This window comes from Castor canadensis, chromosome X (assembly GCF_047511655.1).
Source record: "Castor canadensis chromosome X, mCasCan1.hap1v2, whole genome shotgun sequence".
Lineage (NCBI taxonomy): Eukaryota > Metazoa > Chordata > Mammalia > Rodentia > Castoridae > Castor > Castor canadensis.
The window spans coordinates 65,035,379-65,042,499 of NC_133405.1; the positions used below are offsets into that span (position 1 = coordinate 65,035,379).

General features: G+C 39.5%; 1 pseudogene; it reads right to left on the bottom strand.

Moving 5' to 3' along the window:
• Nucleotides 1–1,626: 1,626 nt before the first annotated feature.
• Nucleotides 1,627–1,857, bottom strand: LOC109675833 (UPF0729 protein C18orf32 homolog pseudogene; annotated as a pseudogene).
• Between the last annotated feature and the right edge of the window lie 5,264 nt (nt 1,858–7,121).

The following is a 7,121-nucleotide window of genomic DNA, read 5'->3' on the forward strand; positions in this document are numbered from 1 at the left end:
ACATTAGAGAGACAGAGAGAGGATTGAAAATCAAAGATAAAAAAATAAAAAATAAGTAAATGAAAGAAATATCTATATATAAAAATGAATTAAAATAAAATGGAAAATAGTAAATAAAAAAAAAAAAACCTCCAATTTTATATGCAATGCAGTTTCAGTCTTAATAATTTGGGTGTCCATCTCAGTCTCCAGTCCTGGAGATGGTGCCTCAGATGTTGTTCTGCAGTTGTCTCATCAAAGGGGATGCATAAAGTAGAACAAAACTACACACACACACACACGCACACACACAAAGCCCCACCAAGTGTCCCAAGTTCAAATGCAATACAGTTTCAGTAAGTTTTTCAGCTTGCAGGTGTAATTCGGTTGTTCTCTAATCAAAGGTAGGGAGAAAAAGAAAAAAAAAGAGTCTGGAGACAGTTCTGAGAGTGGTATCTGCAACTGTGGCTTGCCTGCCTGCTTCTCTCAGCCTGCTGTAGCTGGAGGCGTTATTTATGCAGATCTCTGGGGTGAACTTAGCATTCAGCTGGTCCCACAGGCTTTGTTTGTTCAGAGTTCTCCTGTGTGGGAGCCTCTGCTACAGGCTTTCCCCTTTCCAAGCACTGGGAAAGGTGACACTGCCCCTGCGTTGTCAGGCCTGCGTGTTTATTTACAGTTCATGTGGGAGGTTGGTCTTCCCCCTCTCCTGTGCAGTTTTCCTCCCACTGCCACTTTCGCAAGCTTTCCTACTCCTGATTACTGGGCGGTGCTGCTGCTCCTGCCGGCTTCCATGTTTATTTACAGTTCACGTGAGAAGTGGGTCTTCCCTCCTCTCCTGTGGAGTTTTCCTCCCTCCACCACTCTCACAAGCTTTCCTGATCCTGGTTGCTGGGCGTGCGCCTTGCTCCCGCCAGAGGCTCTCCTGCCCGCCTGGCTTGTTTACTTACAGTACCGGGAAGGATTCCCTTTCCCCAATCTTCAGCGCTCAGGGCGCCCCACCCTCTTTCCAGTGTGTCTTAATTGTTCTTATTGCTTATTACTCAGTTTCTCTTTTTTTCCCTGGGTGGAGTTCAGTCTGTCCAGGGGCCTATGCTGCTCTGGCCCAGGCTTTTCTGTGGGAGTACTGCAGTTCTGTGAAGCTCACCTGGTCCGCGTCTTCCCAAGCCGTCTGGGCGCCAGCCACTGGTGGCCTGGGGACCCTCCTTGTTTCTCCATTTAACGTAAGGTGGAGATTCTCTGCGCCAGCTGGAGATGTGGAGGGGTCAAAGTTATGCCTTTTCTCAGTGATTATGCCTGCAAAGTGTGTCTCCAGCGTCTCTCCAAGATTTCACTATAGGAGGCTCGCTTTCTGCTTCCTACCTCTAGCCGCCATCTTGGAATCCTTCTATTTATTCATATTATTAAAATAGCAATAGCAGAAATTAGAGCTGCTTTAGTGAATAAAGAACCCAGGAATGAGGTCATTAAATATAACTAAGTGCATTTTGAATATAAATTAAGGATGTTTTCATGATTAATATCAGAAAAATAAATAAACTTTGTTCAGAATCCTGATCAGGGTAAAAGATCAGAGACAACTACGAAGAAGGTGCTTCATATTGTCAGGACCATTTTTAAAACAGTTGAGATTCTTTGGAGAAAATCACATTAACCTTTCTTTTTATCAGAGATTTCTGCTGGTCCCTTTTTTGTTAATCCATTTGTGTCTGCACCATTGCAGTCAACTTTGCCTTTATTTATGTCATTGTATTCTTGTACAGGTTTTATAGGCCATATACAACCAACAAAAGGGGAAACCAGAGGGTATATGTATGGCTCTAGAAATTTTTTGAAGATCCAGAACAGAACTGGAATGATGATGAATGGAAGGCACACCATTGTCTGATGTTTGAGCACTTAAACTATCTTTTTAGCTCTCTTCAGAAGGAAGCTACTAAATTTTATCTCTCTAGTCTCATAATGATTCTTTGGTAACAAGTTTACACTGGAAACTGGGGGCTTAAAAAATCTAGAAGGTGGCAAGACTCAATATTACTTTAATTACTCTCTAGGCCAGGAAAAGAAGCAAAACATATTAGAACTGCTGTAGGAAATCTCTTTTTACTGTACTTGGTTCAAAATGACAAAGTAATTGGCAAAGGTCTGGGATCTATCAAAATGAGGCAGGCAGGGCAAAAAGCCACCTCCATCAAAGGAACCCAAATGATTGAAAGGAAAGGGCCAGAGGTGAAATTCATGGTGAGCAAGGGACACTGACAACAGAAGACAAGGTAGAGAACAAAATGCCCACAAAGGAAAGCATACATGCGGAGTACATTTGTACCTAAAGCACAGACCTCAGGACTACAGCCTACCTAATGGCTGAAAAGCACAGAGGACTAAGCCCACACTCTGCTCTACCTCTGATGGCTTACCCAGGTTGCTTACTGCCACAGCGAAGTGCTCTCATTTGTTTTAAAATCCAATTTTACTGAGCTACCTACTTTGAACAGTGGCCTCTATATGTGCTTCTTACTGCCTGCATTTGTAAGCATCTGCTTCTCCTCTAAGATGTTCTCATCAACCTTTTTCTGTTCAGTAAATGGATAGGACCTGAAGCAATGGAAGCAAACAAAATAGGGGCTGCAGATGTCAGTTAGACCAATGCCTTGTGTTATCATTTGCCTAATGGAAAGAATACTTCTGAGCTGGGAAGTCTGGTGACTACCATAAATGCTGTACTATCAACACTGAGTATTCATTCAGTCTCTATCTGACAGCCTGCTACATTTTTATTGACCTAGAATATATGTGAAAACATCCTGGTTAAGGTTAGCCTTTTCTGCCTCTATTGACAAGCCTTTGGGGACCTGGTAAGGTCTTTGGACTACAGCCAAATGAACTTCTAACCAGTAGTTCCAGATGAGAGTAGTTTTACCAGTCCCAGTTGTTGATGATTATTGTGGTTAACTCTCTTACCACTAATAATGCTGAATGGCAGTGGTTGGATCTCAAAAAGCACTTGGATGTTGGAGGAAACTCTCAATTTTGACAGCACACAACACAGAAAATAGGCAGAAGCACGGACATGCCAACAAGCTGTGACACCTTCTGAAATGATGCTAGCCATGTGGGACAACCAGATAGTAATGCTTTCAGACTGCTCTTAGCTTGCCAACTGGCGTTTTGTTCTGACTCTGAAGGTTGTGAAAAAAAATCAGCTAGTTGCACCATGCGTACTTTCCTCTAATATGACGCTTAAGAACTCTTTCTGAAGAGTAACTATATATTCAAGCAATCTTCTGATTGGCTTTTGAATGTGGAATCTGGAAAAATAAATCTGAAAATGTTTTAAGAGTAGACACTTCCCAAAAGAAGTACAAATGGTCAATGAATACATGAAGAAATGTTTAAAATACATAACAATAAAAGAAATGAAAATAAAAATGACACAGATTTCCTCTCATTCCAATCAGAATGGCTGTCATCAAGAAAACAAACAAGAGATGTTGGCACATATGCAGGCTTGGGGACATGAATCATCATATACTGTTGGTGGGAATATAAATTAATGCCACCATTATGGAAATCAGTATGGAGGTTCCTCAAAAAATTAAAAATAGTACTACAATATGATACTACTATATGGCTCATATGACACATAACCAGGAGTTAGCATACAATGAAGAAAACTGTACACTAATGTTATAGTGACACTATTCACAATAATCAAGGTATGGAATTACAATAATGAACAAAAAGTTGTATATATAAGCTATGGAGTATTTCCAGTCATAAAAGGGAATGAAATTATGTCATTTACAGAAAAACAAATGAATCATCATGTTAAGTGAATTAAGACACAATTGGAAAGATACATAGACCATTTTATTTTAACATGCAGTCTAGATCTAATGAAAAATACATCAATGTAAAAGATGGACTGCTTTGGAGGAAGAACCAGCTGGTGGAGGGAAGGTGAAAGGACAAGGTTCTGGGGGTGAATATGACTTCAGTACTGTATATGATTGTATAAAAATAGAATAATGAAAACCATTAAAATTGTAAAAAATGGTGGTAGGAGGAAATGGAAGAATAGTAGATGCAGTGAATTTGGGAAAAAGTATTACCACCTGAAATAAATGGAACTGAGACTGTTTAATAAATAATACTACTTCTGGATCACCAAATGGCAGGCAACAAACATAAAAAGTTGCTCAGGCACTAAAAGAAGTATATATAAGAATTCTCTTTTGATACATGACTATATGTACTAGAAAAGGAAGGACTTCACAGCTGATGGGGCCAAGAGTCATGGATAAAGTAGATAAAAAATGGAAACTGTCCTATGAAGTAGAATTAACATACTTTCAATAGATATTTCTTAGTCTTAGAATAAAGAGACATGACAAAATTAATATTGTTATTTAAAAGCTGCATAACTGTGGCTTGACTTGTTGGGCTGAAGAGGGACAAGGAGCTTTTGCATGTGAATATGTGTGGTAGCTTTGAGGACATCCCTGGACACTGCACACTGTTGCCAATCCCAAGCAGTATCTAGGGCTCCAAGTTAGAGACTAAGGTGCAGAAGCAGATACCATGATCTCCGTGAATCAAAAATCTTGCTGAGACACTGGAGACATGCATGGTGGAAACAAAGCATGAAGAAGAATCAAAACTTCAATACCCTGAACCCCTAGCCCATAGAAGCTTCTACACACCACATTACAGATAGAAAACAAGAGGGCTGTTGTTGCTACCAGATACCAGCTCCAAATATGCTTGGGAGACATTCAGCAGAGCAAAGAGGTGAGTGAAAAGCATCATGTGGTATTCTCCAAGCAACCCCTGGGATAAACTAGCATAGCCCCCTGGGCAGAGTGACCCCCAGGCAAAAGAAAAAAAAACAAACAAGGAACTGAAAACTAGCACACAGAAAAGAAGGTGGGACACTGAAAGCACACCAGAGAAGAGGGGAAAGCAAGGCACTGATCTCTGCACAAACTTTCAGTAAACAAAGGGTGGAAAGGCAAGAAGGCTAATGGCAGGATGGTGATTAGTTGCTGCCTGAAATAGGGCAGGTAGTGGTCTACAAAACTCTTCTCCTGAGCTAGTGATAAATATCAAAAGTCAAACAACTCTGCAAAATTGAAAAACAATCAGCAAACTATCACAACACACTGACAGCAGGGCACCGGCTGACAGATCACTGAATCTGCCCCACAAAAAGGGGGTTAGGCAAAGAAACAGGCACCCAGTAAACCAGCACAGTGAAAACCCAACCTCAAAGCAGGACAGCTGGTAAGCTACAGAGCTGGTCTCCAGCACCTGAGTAAAATGTACAAACTTAGACTGCACACCTTACTGAGGCAGGAGCTGACTAAGCAGCTGCTGCTGAAAGATAGAAGAAAAAAAAATTACTCAACCACCTGGCGAGACTACAGCAGAGCTTCTGCTTAAATACCAACACCAGGACTGCAAGCTGGAGAAGTAACACCAGAAATTAAACTAAGACTGAAATTCTATTGTTCCTGAACTTCTAGTTCTTTGTGTGTGTTTGTTTGTTTTGTTTTTTGTTTGTTTGTGTTTGCTATTCATCTCCCCACGTTGATTCTTTTGTTTTTTTTTTTAGTTGTTGTTATTGTTAGTTTTACTATTCTGAATTAGCATATTCTTAGTTACACCCAGACCAGGGACAGAGATAACACACACACACACACATTTGGCTACAAACCCAATAGAGTCACAAAACAAAATTAAACCAAGGAAAAGAAAATAGGTGACTGAATCCAACAAGTAACTTATCAAAAACATAGTTACACAGTACCAAGTCTAGCATGGGGAAGAAAAAAAAGGGATGGAAACCATTATCCCCCCCCAAAATAATTTAATACAAGATTCGAAGGAAATGAAGAAAATAGATACCCAGTTCCAGACTCCAACAAAACAAAGACAAACAATGCCAAGGAACCCAACAATGCCCACAAGAACAGCCTAAAAGAAGATATCCAGCAACTAATCACTGAGACTTTCATGGAAATGTTACTAGACATGGTGAACCAAAATTAGAAGATGCACTTAATAAATTTCAACACACCAAAAATAAAGAATTCTAGAAGACACAGAAGAAAATAAATGAACTCATAGGAGCCAAAAATAAACACCAAAGTGAAACAGAGAGCACTGTAAATAGAAAGATAAATAAATTAAAGGAAAAAAATGACAATCTTAAAGAGGAAGTGAATAATGACATGGAGAACCTCAGAAAAAAGAATGAAAGAGAAACACAAAACACAATGGAAGGCCACTCCGGCAGACTAGAACAAGAAGAAGATAGAATCTCAGGACTTGAAAATAAAATGGAAATTAAAGGAAAAACTGAAGAGCTATTAGCCAAACAACTCAAGACCTGTGAAAGGAATATGCAAGAAATTACTGACTCCATAAAAAGACCAAACCTGAGACTCATAGGCATTGAAGAAGGAGAAGAGATGCAATCAAAAGGGATTTGTAAAATATTCAGAAAAATAACAGAAAATTTCCCAAATCTATAGAAAGCTGTGCCTATTTAGGTACAGGAAGCCTCCAGGGCACCAAACAGACATGACTAAAATAGAACTACCCCACAACATATTATCACTAAAACAACAAGCACAGAAAATAGAGAAAGTATATTGAAGGCTGTAAGAGAGAAAAAACAAATAACATACAAAGGTAAACCTATCAAAATCACAGCAGATAATTCAACAGAAACATTAAAAGCAAAAGGAGGTGGAGTGATGTGTTCCAGACACTGACTGAAAATAACTTCAACCCTCAGATACTCTGCCTAGCAAAACTCTCACTCAAAACAGATGGAGCAATAAAAGTCTTCCATGATAAACAGAAACTAAAATATATGACCACCAAGCCACCACTACAAAAGATTCTTCAAGCAATTCTGCACACAGAAAATGAAAGCAAACAAAACCAAGAGAGGACAGATAACACCAAACCACAGCAGAAGACAAGGAATCAGAGAGTAACATTGATTCAACTGCACACAATGAAACCCTTAAAAGACAGAAAAAACTAAATGACAGGTATCACCACATACATATAAATATTAACACTGAATATTAACAGACTTAACTCCCCCATCAAAAGACACCATTTGGCAGCTG